We start from the raw sequence: 17924 nt of genomic DNA, 5'->3' as shown, positions 1-17924 counted from the left end.
AAGACTGGCAAATTAGCAGTGTTGAAAAGACGACAAGCTGCGAGACAGACAGGCAGGCAGATCTAACAACACGAGTTGTATTGTCCTTGAAAGCGAGTCCGTAGGTTCTGGAACTGGTTAAGGGTTCAGGTGAGTGGGGTTATTCAGACTGGAAACAGGACATTAATATTCAGCACTCCAGTCCCAGCCCCAGCCCTCGCACAAGTAAAAACACATCACTGCTGCAAAAGGCTCCACAATACCTCACCAGGCAAGAGTCCGCCTCAGAGGGAAGCATTTGTTTAAGAGCTGCTAACAGTGAAACCAAAAATCCTTATTTTTGACTTGGCAGGGTGCAAGAATAACTCACGTGGCTCAGAGAAACTCAAGCATATTTCTCTTAGCCACTGCAGAGTGTATAAATAAATCTAATCCCTCACACATTAGCCTTACAGAAAGTGACCTTCTACGCATCCTGTGAGCAAGCAACTTTTCAACGTTCTTGCTTCTCAGTTCCGCCTCTGCCACTGTTAGGGCCCAAACACAAACTAGAACACACACACAAAACACTGGAGGGACTCCGCAGGCCAGGAAGCATCCAAGGTGAGGAATCAACAGTCGATGTTTCGGGCCGAGGTCCCAATCAGGCCTGGTGAAGGGTCTAGGCCCGAAATATCGACTCCACGGATTCCGCTCCACTGATGCTGCCTGACCTGCTGAGTTCCCCCAGTTCGCAGGTGTCGCCACACGTTCTGGCACCAACGTAGCATGTTTGGGAGGACAATACAAACGGCAACAACACAGTGGCATTAAACCAGCAAAAGAAGCCCTCTCCTCACAACCAGTCAAACACACACAGTCCGGCCTGCAACCCCAGGACAGGCTGCCTCCAGAGTCCTCGGCACAGGACTCAGACACCAGGTCTCCTCCTTCCGGACATGTTGACACGGGGGCTTTGGGGCCGCAACCATGCAGACGGTCCAATTTGATCACGGCTGATCTGCCTTCAATTCCCTAATCGTTCAAAAACTGATCTACTACCCTTTCTAAGCACCTCCATGCACAGGGACTTCCGGAGACTCACCACCCTCCAAGACCACTCCTGGGGTGTCACCTGCAGCCCGAGACACCCAACTGTGGGAAGGCAGTCACTAAGCTGGACAGAGTGAAACAGCAGGAAAGGTCAACGGGGATGTTACTGAGTTACAAGAGGAGACTGGATAGGCTGGCACCATCTTCCCTGGAACGTGGGAGGTGGGGAGGCGACCTTGTAGAGGTTCATGAAATCATGAGAGGTGCACATAAGATGGATGGTCTGTCTTTTTCCCCAGGGATGGGGGCTCTAAAATGAGAGTGTATTGACTTGAAGTAAGCGAGGAAACTTGTAAAAAGGGGCTGAGGAGCAATTTTTGCCCAGAGACTGGAAGGTATACGGAACGAGCTCCCAGAAAAGGCTGTGGAGGCAAGTACAACTACAAATTTTAAAAAAGACATTGGGATGGGTACTATAGATGGAGAGGTTGAGGTAGACACGGGCCAAATGCATGCACACTCAGGTAGACAATTTGGGCCACAGGGTCCATTTTACACGGTGTAATGCTACATCTCCAAGAAATTTCCACAATGACTCCAGCAAGTTTCTACACATCTACTGAGACTGAGTGGGACTACTAGAGGTTATGGGTTACAAGTGAACGGTGAAATGTTTAAGGGGGATCTTCTTCGCTCAGAGGGTGGAGAGTGTGTGGAACGAGCTGCCAGCGCACGCGGTGGGTATGACTTTGATTTCAACGTTCAAGTGAAGGTTGGATAGGTACATGGAGGGATAGGGTCAGGGTGTAGGTTGACGGGACGAGGCAGTTTAAATGATTTGGCACGGACTGGTTGGGCAAAGGGCCCGTTTCTGTGACTGCGCACCACGGAGGGCATTATTACTCACTGTCTGGTACCGAGGGGCACATGCACAGGACCACAGGAGGCTTCAGGATTGGAGAGGCAGCCAACTCCATCATGGGCACAGGCCTCCACACCATCGAGAACCTCCCAAAGGCGAAGCCTCGAAAAATGGCATCCATCATTAAAGACCCTCAACATCAGGGTCGTGCCCTCTCCTTGTTACCACCATCAGGGAGGAGGTCCAGGAGCCTGAAGACACTCTATGTTCAGCTTTTTCCCCTCTGCCGTCAGATTTATGAACAATGAACCCCTCCTCACTACCTTAATGTTATTTTTGCTCCATACAGATCCGCAAAACAACCAATTTGGCGACCATCGTCCGTGCTGATAAAGCTAACACCTGGATTTCCTCGCACACATCGGCTTTAGATAGCCCTCTTTATCCTGAAAGGCTGGAAGAGCATCGTCCAAGAGCTGAGGCAGTGGGATTCTCCTCAGATCTATCCAGCACGGTCGTGATGCCTATGGCGATGCCCTCTGAACTGTAAGGCGTTGCGATTAATTACAATAGGGGACGTGTTCATTTCTGCTGCTTGCTGACTGCTCAACCACCCCCCGGATACTTGTCCATCAAGCTTGCCTCACTTGCTAAGCTGCGCTGAAGGCTGAAACGCCCCTTTAGGAATCAGGCGAAGAGGAATTTCTTCAGACAGAGGGAGGGGAATCAGTTCAATTCACTGCCACAGTCGGCCGTGGAGGCACAGTCATTGGGTATAGTTAAAGCAGAGGTTGATAGGTTCTTGATTAGTCAGGGTATCAAAGATAACGAAGAGAAGGCAGGAGAATGGGGTTGAGAGGGATAATAACTCAGCCATGAGGGAATGGTGGAGCAGACTCGAGGGGCTGAATGGCCTGATTCTGCTTCTACCTCCCATGGGCTAATGAAATGTCGACTGTTTACTTCTCACCATAGACACAGTTCCCCCAGCAAGTTGTGTGTGCAGCTAAGGATATCCAATACCTTGCGTCTCCCGTATGCAGCACCCTCTTGCAACTCTGCCTGAGGAAACGCTGCATCTAAAGAACACACAAAATGCCGGAGGAACTCAGCAGGTCAGGCAGCATCTACGGAGGGGATTAAACTGTCAATGTCTCACGCCGAGACCCTTTGCCGGCACTGGACAGGAACGGGGCAAAAGCCAGAATAAGGCAGTGTGTATGGGAGGAGGGATGAAGTGAGAAGCAGGGAGGTGAAGATGGAAGGGACAGAGGGCGGAACAGAAAAGGAGCTGATAGGGGAGGAGAGCGGACCATGGAAGAAATGAGGAGGAGATAGGGAACCAGGAAGAGACGGAGAGGTGAGAGGAGAATGGGAACAGAAAATGGAAAAGGAGAGAAGGGGGGAAAACTATGACTTCCAGGAAAAGATAAATCGCTCTTAAAACAGATTCCCTGAGAGATTTAGTCACAAGGTTTTCCCCCAACGCACCCGACAGCTGGAAGTGATGGAACCTGCTTTGACACAGATGCTCCAACAGAACAGAATACCCGAGGGCATTTTGCAAGAGCATTACCAAACTAAATTTCACATTACTGACAAGCAGCCAGCGCTGGCAAGCTCTGCAGATGAGAGTTATTTATGTTTGGAGGGAACCTCGAGCCAATTCCTGAATTCCAACGTGTGTATATTTAACCAGCACCTTTAGGTGACACTGCAACAGAGATATTTAACGCGGCAGCCGAGGCACCACCACTCATGAACGGAAACAATCCCGGGGGTTGCCTGCGTTAAGTTAGAGAAGGGAGATGGAGGGCTTTATTTACCGCATCTACAATGAATTACATTGTTTGCGTCAACGACCTGCTCAGCACTGCAGTGGCACGTTGCTCAGTAGTGCAGCGAACAGAACTGTGGCCTCACAGCACCAGAGACCCGGGTTCGATCGTGACCTCGGGTGCTGACTGTGTGGAGTTTGCAGGCTCTCCCCTGTGACCATTAGGATTTCCTTGCACAGCCCAAAGACCACAAAAAGAATTACAGAGAGCTGAGGACACAGCTCAGCACATCACAGGAAGCAGCCCCTCGCCACTGCCGTAAGGGCTTTGTACTTTCTCCCCTCCGCAGCCTCCACACTTCTCGCTGCCTCAGGAAAGCCGCCAGCATAATCCAAGACCTGCAGCAGTCTCTCTTCTCTTCCCCTCCCAAACTGGGCAGAATACACAAAATCTGGAAGCAGATACCATCAGCTTTTATCCCATTATCGGACTACTAGAATGAAAAGGTCTTGCAATCTTGCACTTTATTATTTACAGTTGAAGTCAGAAGTTTACATACACCCTAGCCAAATACATTTAAACTCAGTTTTTCACAATTCCGGACAGTTAATCCTAGAAAACATTCCCTGTCTTAGGTCAGTTAGGATCACTATTTTAAGAATGTGAAATATCAGAATAATAGTAGAGAGAACGATTTATTTCAGCTTTCATTTCTTTCATCACTTCCCCAGTGGGTCAGAAGTTTACACACACTTTGTTAGTATTTGGTAGTATTGCCTTTAAATTGTTTAACTTAGGTCAAACCTTTCGGTAGCCTTCCACAAGCTTCTCACAGGAAGTTGTTCCATTCCTCCAGACAGAACTGGTGTAACTGAGTCAGGATTGTAGGCTTCTTTGTTTGCACACTTTTTCAGTTCTGCCCACAAATTTTCTATCAGATTGAGGTCAGAAAATGATGTCAAGTCTGGTTCATCCTTGGGAGCAATTTCCAAACGCCTGAAGGTACCACGTTCATCTGTACAAACAACAGTACGCAAGTATAAACACCATGGGACCACACAGCTGTCATACTGCTCAGGAAGGAGACGCATTCGGTCTCCTCGAGATGAACGTACTTTGGAGCAAAAAGTGCAATTCAATCCCAGAACAGCAAAGGACCTTGTGAAGATGCTGGAGGAAACAAGTAGATAAGTATCTATATTCACAGTAAAACGAGTCCTATATCGACATAACCTGAAAGGCTGCTCAGCAAGGAAGAAGACACTGCTCCAAAACTGCCATAAAAAAGCCAGACCACAGTTTACAAGTGCACAAGGGGACAAAGATCTTACTTTTTGGAGAAATGTCCTCTGGTCTGATGAAACAAAAATTGAACTGTTTGGCCATAATGACCATCGTTATGTTTGGAGGAAAAAGGGTGAGGCTTGCAAGCCAAAGAACACCATCCCAACCGTGAAGCATGGGGGTGGCAGCATCATGTTGTGGGGGTGCTTTGCTGCAGGAGGGACTAGTGCATTTCACAAAATAGATGGCATCATGAGGAAGGAAAACTCTGTGGATATATTGAAGCAACATCTCAAGACATCATCCAGGAAGTTAAAGCTCGGTCGTAAATGGGTCTTCCAAATGGACAATGACCCCAAGCATACCTCCAAGGTTGTGGCAAAATTGCTTAAGGACAACAAAGGTATTGGAGTGGCCATCACAAAGCCCTGACCCCAGTCCAATAGAAAATTTGTGGGTGGAACTGAAAAAGTGTGTGTGAGCAAGGAGGCCTACAAACCTGACTCAGTTACACCAGTTCTGTCTGGAGGAATGGAACAAAATTCCAGCAACTTACTGTGAGAAGCTTGTGGAAGGCTACTCAAAATGTTTGACCCAAGTTAAACAACTTAAAGGCAATACTACCAAATACTAACAAAGTGTATGTAAACTTCTGACCCACTGGGAAAGTGATGAGAGAAATAAAAGCTGAAATAAATCATTCTATTATTCTGACATTTCATATTCTTAAAATCAAGCAGTGATCCTAACTGACCTACGACAGGGAATGTTTTCTAGGATTAAATGTCAGGAATTGTGAAAAACTGAGTTTAAATGTATGTGGCTAAGGTGTATGTAAACTTCTGACTTCAACTGTACCTGTACTGCAGTTTTCCGTTAGCTTTCACACTTTATTCTATATTTTTATTGTTTTTACCCCATTCTAGTTCAATGCACCGTGCTTTGATTTTGATCTGTATGAACAGTATGCAAGGCAAGTTTGTCACTGCACCTCGGTACAATAAACCAAAATTACTACCTACGCTAGGCTGCTGTTTATTGATCAAAGCTCAGTGTTCAACACAATCATACCCCCAGTTCTGATCAACAAGCTCCAAAACCTGGGCCTCTGTACCTCCCTCTGCAACTGGATCCTCGACTTCCTCAGCAGGAAACCACAATCTGTGTGGATTGGAAGTCACCTCTTCTCACTGACAATCAACACTGGCGCACCTCAGGGTTGTGAACTCCGCCCACTGATCTACTCTCTCCAAACCAAAGACCGTGTGGCTAAGCACAGCTCAAAACACCATCTATAAATTTGCTGATGACACAACTGTTGTTGGCAGAAATTCAGACAGTGACGAGGTGGTGTACAGGAGTGGTGTCACAACAACAACCTTGCACCCAACATCAGTGAGACCAAGGAACTGATTGTGGAGCAAGAAGGGGAAGCCGAGGGAACACACCCCCAAGTCCTCATCGAGTGATCAGCAGTGGAAAGGGCGAGCAGCTTCAAGCAACTGGGTATCAACATCTCTGAGGATCAACACACTGATGCAGTTACAAAGAAGGCACAATAGCAGTTATATTTCATTAGGAGTTTAAGGAGAATTGGTATGTCCCCAAAGACACCCGCAATTTTCTACAGATGCCCCGTGGAGTATATTCTCATCACCGTCTGGTATGACCGGAAAAAAACTGCAGGAAGTTGTAAACTTGGCCAGCTCCATCGAGGACACTGTCAAAAGGCAATGCCTCAGTCATACAGCATCCATCATTACGGACTCACACCACCCAGGACATGCCCCCTTCTCACTGCCACCACCAAAGAGGGAGAGGAGCCCGAAGACACACACTCAGTGTTTCAGAAACAGCTTCAACCCCTCCACCAACACATTCCTGAGCAGACAATGAACCCATGAACATACCTCACTTTCTGCTCTATTTATTTAATATCACCTTGTAGTTTTTATTCTGTATTGCAATGCTGCTGTGAAACATCACACTCCACGACGCATGCTGGTGATGCTAAACCCGATTCTGACTGTAATCAAACACCTCACGCCGCCTCAGTGTGAGCAAGAGCCACAGTGACTGCACCGCTAACACCGCCATTAACCAAAGACATGCTGAGCAACTTCCTACAAACTAACCGATAATCATCAGATCACTCGCTGCTTTATTGATGGCTTACGCCGGACACGGCGGGGGGAGCAACTCCCTGGTCTTGTTCAAGGTAGGGTCTCTTTGTCCATCTTTCTTTCCGATCAGATTGCATCATCTGTCACCCCTTTATCACCCACACCTCCCGGCCTTGCTCACCTTTTCCCTACCCCTGCACTGCTCCCACCTGTCAAACAACACCTGCATTCACCTATCAGCTGTCTGCCCCGTCATCAATTCCAGGCCCTCCCTCCACTTGCCAATCCATACCTCAGCTGGACTCACCTATCAGCTGCCAGCTTCAGTCACTATAAATATATACCTCACCCACCGACAGCCCAGCCCTCTGAAAGCCAGAGCACTCAGTAACCAGCCCTGCACTGCACTGACGTGCAAGTTTGTTCGGTAGCACGGTGGTGGAGTTAATAGAACTGCGACATCACAGCACCAGAGAGCCAGGTTCCGTCGCGACCTCCGACGCTGCCTGTGCAGGCTCCGCAGGCTCTCCCTCGGACCACAAGGGTTCCCTCACACACCCCAAAGACATGCAGGTTGGCAGCACACACAAACTGCTGGAGGAACTCAGCAGGCCCAGGCAGCATCTACAGAAGGGAACAAGCAGTCGACATTTTGGGCCGAGACCCCTCATTAGAACAGAGGTTGATAGGTTCTTGATTAGAGAGGGCATTAGAGGTTACGGAGAGAAGGCAGGAGAATGTGGTTGAGATAGTTAATAAATCAGCCGTGATGGAATAGCAGAGCAGACTCAATGGGAGGAATGGCCCAGTTCTGCTGTCATGTCTTATGGTCTATGGCAGGGGTTCCAACCTTATATAAAAAAAAAGGTTTGACCAATACAAGGGGACCGTGGTCCCCTGGTTGGAAAGGTCTGGTATGGTCTGATAACCGCCCACCTACACAGTTTAGAGCAGGCAGTTAACCCATCAACCAGCACGTCTTTGGAACATGGCAGGAAACTGAACAGCAGTTTCACAATCACAGGGAGAGCATGCAAAACTCATCACAGGCAACACCAGAGGCTGGGGTCGAACCCGGATCTCAGGAGCTGAGGAATGCTCGACTACGAAACATTTCCACCCAGAGTTTCCATTCTGATGCGGCTCCAAGTAAGAGCGAGGAAATGGTGCTTAAATTGACATTTTTGTTAAAAAAAACACATCCAAAATCCAAATGCAATTTATTCACTGCCAAGGTTACAAAATATCTTTCGCAAGTTCTGTGTGTGTTTGTTAACAGCCAAAAGTGGAGGCTGGCATCAACTGACGGCAGTGTGGTTTAGTCAGAAAAAAACCCAACAACACAGCCGCCTCATTCCGTCAGCAGGAGTTCATTCACAAGAAGGAAATCAAACGAGAGCCAAAGGAACAGATTCCATCCCCGAAAGTGTGCTATTGAGCCAGTGAAGGTGTACGGAGTGAACAGTTCAGCATATCAGAGGAACCAGCATCCCTTCCATGGACTCTGTCGGTACCTCAGTCAAGCAATCAGAATAATGAAAGACCCCCACCCCGAACATTCTCTACCGACCCCCTCCTTTTGAGCAGAGATTTAAAATCCTGTAAGCATCTACCGCCAAACTCAAGGGCAGTTTCTACCCCACTGTTATAAAGCTATTGAACGATCGCTAGCACCTCATTATCTGCCTGCCTGCACTGCACTCTCTCTGTAACTGAAATACTTTAGTCTGGCTTCTTCCCTCTTCCTTTCCAGCCCCGATGAAGGGTCTCTGCCCGAAATATTGACTGTTTATCCCTCTCCATAGATGCTGCCTGGCCTGCTGAGTTCCTCCAGCGTTTTGTGTGTGTTGCTCTGGATTTCCAGCTGCTGCAGAATCTCGTGTTTACAATTCTGTTATCGGTCTAGCTTGTACGACTGCAATGCGCGGTTATAATGAAATGACCTGCAAGGGGAAGGGGACCGGGGGGGGGGGGGGGGGGGGGGGGGGGGGCGCGGTGAGTACCTCTCTATCTCTCTCTCTCTCTCTCTCACACACACACACACACACACACACACACACACACGGAATGGTGTGTGTGTGTATAACAAGCTGCTAGAGGTGGTAATTGAGGCAGGTACAATTATAACATGCAAAATCCATTTGGACAGGTGCACAGAACATGAGCAGTACAGCACAGTACAGGCCCTTCAGCCCACAATGCCATGTTGACCTTTTAATCTATTCTAACCCCTCCCTCACACATAACCCTCCATTTTTCTATCACCCACGTGCCAATCTAAGAGCCTCTTAAAGGTCCCAAATGTACCTGACTGCAGTGTGTTCCCTGAACCCGCCTCTGTACTTCCCCCTCATCATCTTAAGGTCATATCCCCTTCATCTCAGCCATTTCCGCCTATCCCCTCGAACTATGCCTCTTATCCTGTACACCTCTATAGTCACCTCTCATCCTCCTTCACTCCACAGAGAAAACCCCTAGCTCGCTCAGCCTTTCCTTATAAGACGTGCTCCCTAATCGGGGCAGCATCCTGGGAAATCTCCTCTGCACCGTCTCTAAAGTTTCCACACCTTTCCTATATAATGAGGCAACCAGAACTGAACACAATATAGTCCAGCCTAACCTTTGTAAAGCAGCAACATTGCCTCTCAGATCCTGAACTCCATGGACAGAAAAGGTTCAGAGCAGGGGTTCCCAACCTGGGGTCCGTGGCACAAAAAGGGTTGGGAATACGAACCAAATGCCAGCAAGTGGGTCTCATGCTAACCAAGTTATCTATTTTTCTCTATCTCTGCCTGACTGTGTCTTGCGTCTTTACGTGGGGAGCATCGCGGAGCCCATTGATAACGGACGATGGTCAAAACCGTGGGGGATTTGTTTGATAAGGGTGGGATTGGTGTGCGTCTGTGCATGCAGGATGGGGGCACTTGTCTGCGCCGTGGTGAATGCAGCAAGAGCTGAAGAAGGTGGGGTTGTGGGCCTGGCTGGTTGGCATGGACATATTGGCCCAGTTTTCAGGCTCAGCTCTGGAGTAGGGACAATACTGCAGAAAGCAGCATCTGATCCAAGAGTAAAAGGGAGAACCAAAGAGGAGTGGGGAGGGACATGAAATGTATAAACCTGCAAGGGATGTAGAGAGGATAAAAAATACACATTGTAAATATTTTTTGCACCCTTTCTAACTGGTTTCACTGCCATCTGGTATGGAGGGGCCACTGCACAGGATTGGAAAAAGCTGCAGAAAGTTGCAAACTCATGAGCCTCCATCGCGTAAATCTTCAAAAGGCGAAGGTCGCCATTAAGGACTCTCATCTCGGTGCTATCATCAACGAGGTACAGAAGCCTGAAAACACATACTCAACAATTCAGGAATAGCTTCTTCCTCTCTGCCATCAGATTTTGGAAAGGGCATCAAATCCATGAACACTACCTCACTACTCTTTTTCTTTTGTTGCACTTTCTGCACTATTTACTTAATTTTTATATAAATCTTTCTTAGTTATTTTATATATTGCAATTGTATGCTTGCACAAAGCAACAACTTTCACGGCATGAAGTCATTGTCCGATCCTGAGCGGGGTAATGGAATCTGTCTAAGCCAGAACAGAGACCAGACCCCAAAACGGTGCCCCCTTCTCGTATCTCCGATGAACACGGGCCGAGGTGGTATTGCTCACCCCTAGCACAACTTGCCACCTTCACCACAACGATCCTATTCACCACAACCCAGACCACTCGCCCCCACACACACACACACACACACACACACAGACAAAAACCAGCCATGCTCTTTTGAAGCAAAAACCCATTGCGGATCCTTGACCCTCAACGCAAGACTGAATCCTTTATTGACAGGTTCCATCATACACGCACCAGGCTCCGTTGGGGGAGGGAGGAAGAGGAGGAAGAGGGACTGGGGGGGGGGGGGGGGGCGGGGGTTGGAAAACATCTGCACGTCCATGGAGGAAAACCACTTCAGAGGCCCAACGGGTCGTCTCAGGGCAGATGCTCTGGTTGGCCCAGCCCTCAATTCCTGGAGCGAGCAGGGGATTTCCCAGGAGGTTTTGTTTCCACAAAAGCAGGAAGTTCTGTCCTCTGGCTACGGTTAATCGCACAAACACCATGGAGTTTGCCTAACCCGTCTCCCAGTGGGCCGTTTACTGAAGTAGCTGCCCTCAAATGTCCACCCCCCACTTCATTCGGGACTCGGCTAAGGGAAAGGAGCCAACCGTCAGGAGAGCTCTCAGCCAGAGCTCAGTCCTGTGATCAGGAATCTAAACAAATATTGCCCCCACTGCAAAGGAAACCTCAGGAATCTATCAGATTCCTCCTTTGGCCCTTTACCCTTTCCATCACGTCCCAGATTCTCACTTTATTCCCCCCACCCACCGCCCCCCCCAACTCACCTGGCTTCACATATCACCTTCTGGCTTGTACTTCTCCTACCCTCCACCTCCTCACTGAGGCTCCCTCCCCCTCCTTTCCAGTCCTGATGAAGGTCTAGGCCTGAAACGCTGATTCCTTATTCCTCTCCACAGATGCTGCCTGACCTGCCAGGCTCCTCCAGCACATTTGTCTGTGTTGCTCTGGATTTCCCGCATCTGCAGAATCTCTGGTGCTCAGCAATTTTACAGAACTCAACGTAAACACAAGAGATTCATTCAGCGGCTGCTGGAAACCCAGAGCAGAATCTCTGGGGACGAGGAAAGGGTTGGCATTTTGGGCAAAGCCCCCTCATCAGGACTGGGAAGGAAAGTGGGGGGGGGGGATGCAAAAGCCAGAATAGGGTGGTGAGGGACGGGAAGGAGGGTGCTGAGGGATTGATAGGCAGGTAAGGTGAGAGAGGGAAATGGGAATGGGGGAGGGGGGCATTACTGGAAGTTCGAGAAATCGATGTTCATGCCATCAGGTTGGAGGCTACCCTTACAGAATATAAGGTGTTGCTCCTCCTCATCGCAACAGCAGACTGAAGACTAAATAAGACTGAGAACGTGGACTGAAGAGTCCTTGAAAGTACGTCCATAGGTTGTGGAAACAGTTCAGAGTTGAGGTGAGTGAAGTTATCTATGCCAGTTGAGGAGCCTGAGGGTAAATATAGAAACCACAATGCCTCCTCTCCTGCTTGTTGGAACTTTAAAAACAACACTGCTTCTGTAAACCACTGTGCTTGCTGCTGGTGAGTGTATACCCTGGAGGTTAGCTCGGCAGTCAATCTCACACACCAACAGAGGGCCCAGTATTCCCTCACTGGCAGTGCTACCTCCTCCTCCGCCCCCCCCCCCAAACACTGCAGCCCACTCCAGGAGCAATGCAGCGTTTTGCAGGAACGCAGACCTTGCTGGAAAGGCCAACCCTTTCCCCAGCCACTGTGAGTATCCTGGACACGCTCCAACTGCTGAGAGATCGGCCGTATGCACCAGGGTGCATCCCAGAAAGCGAGAACCACCTCAGGCCTTGCAGCAGGCTCATGTTCCCAGGGGCAAAGGAGGCCGAGGAATCGGCCCATCACTGACACAGTATGTCATAAAATTTGTTGTTTTGCTCCAAACCGCAATAAAAAAAATTCTTAAAAATTAGATTCAAAAGAGAACAAAAATACTGAAGTAATGTTCATGGGTTCATTGTCCTTTCATGAATCAGATGGCAAAGGGGAAGAAGCCTTTCCTAAAGTGTTGAGTGTGCATCTTCCAGCTTCTGTACCTCCTCCCTGGTGGTAGAAATGAGAAGGTTGCATGTCCTGGGTGGTGGGGGAGCTTCATGACCAACGTATTACACCGTAAAGACCAAAAACCACAGGAGCAGAATTAGGCCATTCAGCCCACCAAGCATGCTCCACCATTGCATCATGGTTGATTTATTATCCCTCTCAACCCCATTCTCCTGCCTTCGCCCCATGACCTTTGACGCCCTTGCTATCGAGAATCTGTCAACCTTTGCTTTAAATAGAGTCAATGACTTGGCCTCCACAGCCATCTCTTGCGATAATTTCCACACTCTTGCTAAAGATGTTCCTGATTGGGGTGACTTTACACAGGCTACTATTGGGGTAGGAACACTTGGCTTATGACACTTCTTCATATGAACGAGCTGCCAAAATATTAAATTCAAAAGTCTGATGTACTGCAGAACTCGCTTCTCTTCTCTTGGCAACTAGCTAGAGGTATGACAAACATAGCCTTCTTCCTGGGCAGCAATGTCCAGTACCAGAGGACATCCATTTCAGGTGAGTGGAGGATAGTTTCAGGGAGATGTCAGAGGGAGTCTTGAGAGAGAGGCACAGAGGGGGGGGTGAGGGGGAAGAGGCACGGGGAGAGGGGGGGAGAGGGGGGGAGAGGGGGGGAGAGGGGGGGAGAGGGGGGGAGAGGGGGGGAGAGGGGGGGAGAGGGGGGGGAGGGGGGGAGAGGGGGGAGAGGGGGAGAGGGGGAGAGAGGGAGAGAGGGAGAGGGGGAGAGAGGGAGAGAGGGAGAGAGGGAGAGAGGGAGAGAGGGAGAGAGGGAGAGAGGGAGAGAGGGAGAGAGGGGGGAGAGGCACAGAGAGGGAGTGAGGGTGGAGAGGCACAGAGAGGGGGAGATGGGGAAGAGGCACAGAGAGGGAGTGAGGGGGAGAGGCACAGAGAGGGGGGTGAGGGGGGAGAGGCACAGAGAGGGGGGTGAGGGGGGAGAGGCACAGAGAGGGGGGGTGAGGGGGAGAGGCAGAGACGGGGGGTGAGGGGGAGAGGCAGAGACGGGGGGTGAGGGGGAGAGGCACAGGGGGGGAGGGGGGAGAGGCACAGAGAGGGGGTGAGGGGGGAGAGGCACAGAGAGGGGGTGAGGGGGGAGAGGCACAGAGAGGGGGGGTGAGGGGGAGAGGCAGAGAGGGGGGGGTGAGGGGGAGAGGCACAGAGGGGGGGTGAGGGGGAGAGGCACAGAGGGGGGGGAGGGGGGGAGAGGCACAGAAAGGGGGGAGAGGGGAAGAGGCACAGAGAGGGGGTGAGGGGGGAGAGGCACAGAGAGGGGGTGAGAGGAGGGAGAGGCACAGAGGGGGGGTGAGGGGGGAGAGGCACAGAGAGGGGGGGTGAGAGGCACAGAGAGGGGGGGTGAGAGGCACAGAGAGGGGGGGTGAGAGGCACAGAGAGGGGGGGTGAGAGGCACAGAGAGGGGGTGAGAGGGGGAGAGGCACAGAGAGGGGGGGTGAGAGGGGGAGAGGCACAGAGAGGGGGGGTGAGAGGGGGAGAGGCACAGAGAGGGGGTGAGGGGGGAGAGGCACAGAGAGGGGGTGAGAGGAGGGAGAGGCACAGAGGTGGGGTGAGGGGGGAGAGGCACAGAGAGGGGGGAGAGGCACACAGAGGGGGGAGAGGCACAGAGAGGGGGTGAGAGGGGGAGAGGCACAGAGGGGGGGGTGAGAGGGGGAGAGGCACAGAGGGGAGGGGGAGGGGCACAGAGAGGGGGGTGAGAGGGGAAGAGGCACAGAGAGGGGGGTGAGAGGGGAGAGGCACAGAGAGGGGGGTGAGGGGGGAGAGGCACAGAGAGGGGGGGTGAGAGGGGGAGAGGCACAGAGAGGAGGGTGAGAGGGGGACAGGCACAGAGAGGGGATGGGGGAGAGGCACAGAAAAGGGGTGAGGGGGGGGAAGCACAGAGAGGGGGTGAGGGGGGAGAGGCACAGAGGGGGGTGAGGGGGGAGAGGCACAGAGGGGGGGTGAGGGGGGAGAGGCACAGAGGGGGGGTGAGAGGGGGAGAGGCACAGAGAGGGGGGGTGAGGGGGGAGAGGCACAGAGGGAGGGGTGAGGGGGGAGAGGCACAGAGGGGGGGGGAGGGGGGAGAGGCACAGAGAGGGGGGGAGGGGGGAGAGGCACAGAGAGGGGGAGAGGGGGGAGAGGCACAGAGAGGAGGGTGAGAGGGACAGGCACAGAGAGGAGGGTGAGAGGGGGACAGGCACAGAGAGGGGGAGATGGGGAAGAGGCACAGAGAGGGGGTGAGGGGGGAGAGGCACAGAGAGGGGGTGAGGGGGGAGAGGCACAGAGAGGGGGGGTGAGGGGGGAGAGGCACAGAGCAGGGGGGTGAGATGGGGAAGAGGCACAGAGAGGGGGTGAGAGGGGGAGAGGCACAGAGGGGGGGTGAGGGAAGAGAGGCACGGGGGGGTGAGGGGGAGAGGCACAGAGAGGGGGGTGAGGGGGGAGAGAGAGGGGGGAGAGGCACAGAGGGGGGAGGGGGGAGAGGCACAGAGAGGGGGGGTGAGGGGAAGAGGCACAGAGAGGGGGGGTGAGGGGGAGAGGCACAGAGAGGGGGGGTGAGGGGGAGAGGCACAGAGAGGGGGGGAGAGGGGGAGAGGCACAGAGAGGGGGGGAGAGGGGGGAGAGGCACAGAGAGGGGGTGAGGGGGGAGAGGCACAGAGAGGGGGAGATGGGGGAGAGGCACAGAGAGGGGGAGATGGGGGAGAGGCACAGAGAGGGGGAGATGAGGGAGAGGCACAGAGAGGGGGTGAGGGGGGAGAGGCACACAGAGGGGGAGATGGGGAAGAGGCACAGAGAGGGGGAGATGGGGAAGAGGCACAGAGAGGGGGGTGAGAGGGGGAGAGGCACAAAGAGGGGGTGAGGGGGGAGAGGCACAGAGAGGGGGGGTGAGAGGGGGAGAGGCACAGAGAGGGGGGGTGAGAGGGGGAGAGGCACAGAGAGGGGGGGTGAGAGGGGGAGAGGCACAGAGAGGGGGGGTGAGAGGGGGAGAGGCACAGAGAGGGGGTGAGGGGGGAGAGGCACAGAGAGGGGGGGTGAGAGGGGGAGAGGCACAGAGAGGGGGTGAGAGGGGGAGAGGCACAGAGAGGGGGTGAGAGGGGGAGAGGCACAGAGAGGGGGTGAGAGGGGGAGAGGCACAGAGAGGGGGAGATGGGGAAGAGGCACAGAGAGGGAGTGAGAGCGGGAGAGGCACAGAGAGGGGGAGATGGGGAAGAGGCACAGAGAGGGGGGTGAGAGGGGGAGAGGCACAGAGAGGGGGTGAGAGGCACAGAGAGGGGGTGAGAGGCACAGAGAGGGGGTGAGAGGCACAGAGAGGGGGTGAGGGGGAGAGGCACAGAGAGGGGGTGAGGGGGAGAGGCACAGAGAGGGGGTGAGGGGGGGAGAGGCACAGAGAGGGGGGGTGAGGGGGGAGAGGCACAGAGAGGGGGGTGAGGGGGGAGAGGCACAGAGAGGGGGGTGAGGGGGGAGAGGCACAGAGGGGGGGTGAGAGGGGGGAGAGGCACAGGGGGGGGGTGAGGGGGGAGAGGCACAGAGGGGGGTGAGGGGGGGAGAGGCACAGAGAGGGGGGTGAGGGGGGGGAGAGGCACAGAGAGGGGGGTGAGGGGGGGAGAGGCACAGAGAGGGGGGTGAGGGAGGGAGAGGCACAGAGAGGGGGGTGAGGGGGGAGAGGCACAGAGGGAGTGAGGGGGGAGAGGCACAGAGAGGGTGTGAGGGGGAGAGGCACAGAGAGGGGGTGAGGGGGGAGAGGCACAGAGAGGGGGTGAGGGGGGAGAGGCACAGAGAGGGGGTGAGGGGGACAGGCACAGAGAGGAGGGTGAGAGGGACAGGCACAGAGAGGAGGGTGAGAGGGGGACAGGCACAGAGAGGGGGAGATGGGGAAGAGGCACAGAGAGGGGGTGAGGGGGGAGAGGCACAGAGAGGGGGTGAGGGGGGAGAGGCACAGAGGGGGGTGAGGGGGGAGAGGCACAGAGGGGGGTGAGGGGGGAGAGGCACAGAGAGGGGGAGATGGGGAAGAGGCACAGAGAGGGGGTGAGGGGGGAGAGGCACAGAGAGGGGGTGAGGGGGGAGAGGCACAGAGAGGGGGGTGAGAGGGGGAGAGGCACAGAGAGGGGGAGATGGGGAAGAGGCACAGAGGGGGGGTGAGAGGGGGAGAGGCACAGAGGGGGGGTGAGAGGGGGAGAGGCACAGAGGGGGGGTGAGGGGGGAGAGGCACAGAGAGGGGGGTGAGGGGGGAGAGGCACAGAGAGGGGGCGAGGGGGGAGAGGCACAGAGAGGGGGGGTGAGAGGGGGAGAGGCACAGAGAGGGGGTGAGGGGGGAGAGGCACAGAGGGGGGGGAGGGGGAGAGGCACAGAGGGGGGGAGGGGGAGAGGCACAGAGGGGGGGAGGGGGAGAGGGGGAGAGGCACAGAGAGGGGGCGAGAGGGGGAGAGGCACAGAGAGGGGGTGAGGGGGAAGAGGCACAGAGAGGGAGTGAGGGTGGAGAGGCACAGAGAGGGAGTGAGGGTGGAGAGGCACAGAGAGGGAGTGAGGGTGGAGAGGCACAGAGAGGGGGAGAGAGGCACAGAGAGGGGGGTGAGGGGGGAGAGGCACAGAGAGGGAGTGAGGGGGGAGAGGCACAGAGAGGGGGTGAGAGGGGGAGAGGCACAGAGAGGGAGTGAGGGGGGAGTGGCACAGAGAGGGGGGTGAGAGGCGCAGAGAGGGGGGTGAGAGGCACAGAGAGGGAGTGAGGGGGGAGAGGCACAGAGAGGGGGTGAGGGGGGAGAGGCACAGAGAGGGGGTGAGAGGGGGAGAGGCACAGAGAAGGGGTGAGGGGGGGAGAGGCACAGAGAGGGAGTGAGGGGGGAGAGGCACAGAGAGGGGGTGAGAGGGGGAGAGGCACAGAGAGGGGGAGATGGGGAAGAGGCACACAGAGAGGGGGTGAGGGGGGGAAGAGGCACAGAGAGGGAGTGAGGGGGGAGAGGCACAGAGAGGGGGGGTGAGGGGGGAGAGGCACAGAGCGGGGGGGTGAGATGGGGAAGAGGCACAGAGGGGGGGTGAGAGGGGGAGAGGCACAGAGGGGGGGTAAGAGGGGGAGAGGCACAGAGGGGGGGTGAGAGGGGGAGAGGCACAGAGGGGGGGTGAGAGGGGGAGAGGCACAGAGGGGGGGTGAGGGAGGAGAGGCA

At 54.0% G+C, this 17924-nt stretch overlaps 1 protein-coding gene and 1 long non-coding RNA gene across 3 annotated transcripts in view; both read right to left on the bottom strand.

Moving 5' to 3' along the window:
* LOC140195565 (uncharacterized) overlaps positions 1 to 4655 on the bottom strand; it is a 32354-nt gene extending 27699 nt beyond the window's left edge. Inside the window, exon 1 of the long non-coding RNA XR_011885518.1 lies at positions 4456 to 4655. This is a non-coding gene — a long non-coding RNA (uncharacterized lncRNA). The remainder of the gene's footprint in view (positions 1 to 4455) is intronic.
* Positions 1 to 17924, bottom strand: part of acvr2ba (activin A receptor type 2Ba) — a 161719-nt gene that overhangs the window by 104485 nt on the left and 39310 nt on the right. The gene's annotated exons all lie outside the window — the stretch shown is intronic.

The sequence above is a fragment of the Mobula birostris genome, chromosome 3 (assembly GCF_030028105.1).
Source record: "Mobula birostris isolate sMobBir1 chromosome 3, sMobBir1.hap1, whole genome shotgun sequence".
Taxonomy (NCBI): domain Eukaryota; kingdom Metazoa; phylum Chordata; class Chondrichthyes; order Myliobatiformes; family Myliobatidae; genus Mobula; species Mobula birostris.
The sequence above is the reverse complement of the archived record's forward strand: the minus strand, read 5'-3'. Positions and strand labels throughout refer to the sequence as shown.